We start from the raw sequence: 3,768 nt of genomic DNA, 5'->3' as shown, positions 1-3,768 counted from the left end.
ATATTTTTCAACATAAATTATTCACCCAAATTATAACCTTTAAATGATTTTATAAATACAAAAATACAAAAACATTAAAACATATATAGATAGTTCTAACAATTAAAGATGTTGTGAGAGCTCTTATCTAATGATCAGGAATCAAATTAGTGAGGATGAGATACATTACAATTGCCTCATTATATAAAGATCTTTACAAAGTGGAAGAAATTCATTATACAAGATTTGAGTAGAACATTAATATGCATGTGCAAATTCTATTTGCAAAAAAATTTCTCCAGGCAACAATGATTCTAATGTTTAAACAAGAAGGATCTAGATTTTTCCAGGATGTTTTAAGAAGGGTTGTTTAAAGAAGACAGATATGGAAGGCATATATGGAGAAATTATAATCATGGTCTTCATCATGAATTTTGACTATTTAACCCTCTTAACTTAGGGATCAAACTTTAGTTAATGATAGTTAAGCCGTCCCAACATATATAAGTAGATACAAAACCTTTTGTATTTAGCTACAGTCAGATGTCCCTTTCCTTGGCTCTGATTTCCTCTATCTAAAATGCAATTATTTGCATGTGTTTTGCAATTAGAAGAGAATTTGGATACTGAAACTTTTTTTTTATGGCCTTCTAAGTCTTGATGTAGAAAATTTAATCAAGTCCTTTCTTAATATCTTTCCCACTATAGTTTTTGGAATCCAACTTACAAAAGCCACCCTTTGAACCTTCTTGTAAGGAGCCACCTAATATTAGACATAATAGTACCACTAATTATTTCATAGTACTTAGAAGAGATTGAAGGAAATCCTTAATTTGCAATCGAACAATGAGAAATCAAAACATAACTTGAATTTTTTTTTTTTTAAAGCAAAATACCTATTTAGCAACAAATTCAACAATAGTAGATTCAAAAAGTGTGCTGACCTATTTTCTTATGATGTACGCCATTGGAACTTGCCTTGCTTCCTTGTCTGGAAACCTGCACCAAAATATAACAATTTCAATTTCTTTTCCTACAACGTTGGAACTCATGATTGCCAATGCACTGCTCAAATTTTTTTTGAACTCTCTGAATAGGCTTTGAATCAGGTATCGACTTTTAAGTCTGATTTTAATTTTCAAGAGAATGCAAAACCAATTCCTACTTACGGTATCACTGTGACATTAGCAATCTCAGGATGAGAAAAAAGTAGTGCTTCTAATTCTGCTGGAGCAACCTATAAAATCAAAATTTACACCAATATCAAATCATCATTATGAATGTATTAAAGTGGATTTCCATTTTTTAGTGTGTCCAAAAGAGTGCATAGCAAGTCAGATGCTAACAAGTCAATCCTAGTGAAGCAAATGTAGCTTTTTAACTACTTGATAACCTTTGTATTTAATGAGTTCTTTGAGTCTGTCCAATAGAAGGAGATAGCCTTCATTGTCAATGTAGGAGAGGTCGCCTGTACGTAGCCACCCATTTTCGTCCAAAGCTGAAGTAGTAGCTTCTGGATTGCTAAAGTAGCCTGCAATTGAATGACATGGGTTAACTAGTCATTTAAGACCACCTTTAAACTGGCACATTACTTACCATTATAGTAACTTAACTTGCAGCCTATAATTATTGCTCTTTAAGTTCTAAATTTTTGGGTAAGATTCTGCTATTGCATTATTTTATAGAATCCCCTGTTTTTGCTACATATTGGGTGGGGACATGGGCCATTTTATTGCAATGAGGAGAACTAAAAATTGGGTCACACTATTTTCGTATGATTGTTAGACATCTGAAAAATGCTTTCCATTTTTATTACATCACAAACTTGCCCACATGTTCACTACAGTTTTGGGGAGCCTTGATTAATCAGTTTAGGTTCCTTTTTCTAATTGAACTCATGAATGAACATCTTTAACAAGAGGTTGTTTTTTCCTAAGCATGTGCTTGAACACTCACATCTCCTCTTGAGAGAGGCTCTAAGCCAATCCATGAAGGTAAGTGCTTGGTAATAAAAGTAAATATTATTTTTGCAAAGGAAAGTAGTCATGTTTGGAGGTAAGCTAATTTACACTCACCCTAATGCATTATTATCCTAGTGCCTGCTGAAAAAGAGATCAGGAAAGACATAAAAGGGCCATGACACCTAGCATCTTGATTATTATTTCAAGGTAGTACACAACTCTACAAAAGAACACTCAGCATATCACACCTTATCCACTATGAGGGTGAAAAATAAATCCATAGGGAAGGAAGAAAAATTTCCACACCTTTCATGATTGTTGGACCTCGAAGCCACAACTCCCCCTCTTTGATTTGGAGGAAAAGCAATGCTAGAATCAGGATCTGCAATCTTTGCCTATTGTTCCATAGTGTCTACTCTCCTCTTGACTATATGTTGATGCTCCGGTTGCTATTGTTTTCGTCAGCCCATAACCCTAGGAAAAAATGTTCCCACCAATCAGAAATCAAAAGCAGTGCTCAAAGTTTTAAGGCTTCTGAAAACCAAAACAGAAACAAAACATGGACGGTTTCAAACACTCTCATCAAATTCTAAGAGAATCTCTTCTTCTACCAAAGCTTAGGTTACGAAAAAACCCTAAAAATGAGGGTTAACTTACCTGCATTAATGCGATGGGGGGAAATCTAGAAATGAACTCTTCAATTAACTCATTGCTGAGGGGTGCTACAACACACGTCAAAGAATGCAGAGAATTCAAATCATACTTCTTAGCAATCTCTGTTTTAGTGAGAACTGGCAATTTTGGGGGCACAAGAGGCAAATAGGTCACTTTGTACTTGTCAATGGCCCCAAGCACTTCTCCTAACTCAAACTTAGATAGAAAAACAATGGTGGATCCAGTGGCCAGCAACCCACATGCAAAAATTGCAATGCCATAGATGTGAAATGTGGGGACAGTTCACAAAAAGCAATTGTCAGAAGTAGAAGACAATTTAAACCTGTTAATCAAAATAGAGACCATGGAAATGAGGTTTTTGTGGGTGGAAATGATGCCATTTCTAAGGCCAGTGCTGCCAGAGGAGTAAAGCAAGGTGGTAGTGTCATCCTACTTTATTCTCACATTTAGGGCTTTTGCAAGATCTGTTTCCATAAGATCCCCCAAATGCATTGTGCCAGAGGAGCCGCCATTATTGGTTTGTTTCCTAACTCAAGCCTAGCATCTTGGAGATGAGGACTAATGGTAGGTTGGGATCAGCCAATTTGTTTAGCAGTAGTGGTGCAACGAAGGCCATGACAACAGATGAGTCTCTGATCTGTTACCGTTGTCATTACATGCTCGTTCTCACAGCCACCTCTTCTCTCCTCATTACCATCAGATTCCCCTATTATCAAGCTGCTTCCTCTCCTAAAAACCCGTGGCCATCCCTCTTCTTTTTGTTTATTGCGCTCCATGTATTGGGGTCGTTCTCCCAACTGTCTCCACACCGGACCATCGTGTGTCCATGCATGTTGCACACAAATGCTTATTTAAAACTACTTGCCCACTAACTATTGGATGCTTTCTAAAACTAAAATACCCGAACCCAAACCAACATCAAGTAACTAAAAATGATAAGCCACATTATAAAGTAAAATTATGAGCAAAACTAATATATTTCTAGTGAACATCTGACAGTTTTCAGATGTTAGACAATTTTTAGGGTATTGTGTGCCACAATAAAAAAGCCTATCAGCTTATATATCTACAAAATATATGAACTATAAAATTTCATGATTTTGAGAGAGATTGCACTTAAAATAGGTTCTATATGCTCAACATAATGATCTAA

The 3,768-nt window shown here is 35.8% G+C and overlaps 1 pseudogene; it reads right to left on the bottom strand.

Moving 5' to 3' along the window:
* Positions 1–619: 619 nt before the first annotated feature.
* On the bottom strand, positions 620–3,231 carry LOC149566840 (beta-phenylalanine coenzyme A ligase-like; annotated as a pseudogene).
* Positions 3,232–3,768: the final 537 nt, after the last annotated feature.

This window comes from Cupressus sempervirens, chromosome 3 (assembly GCF_028749045.1).
Source record: "Cupressus sempervirens isolate cs-2001-9-10 chromosome 3, ASM2874904v1, whole genome shotgun sequence".
Classification (NCBI taxonomy): domain Eukaryota; kingdom Viridiplantae; phylum Streptophyta; class Pinopsida; order Cupressales; family Cupressaceae; genus Cupressus; species Cupressus sempervirens.
Note: the sequence above shows the minus strand (reverse complement) of the source record. Positions and strands in the feature narration are given on the sequence as shown.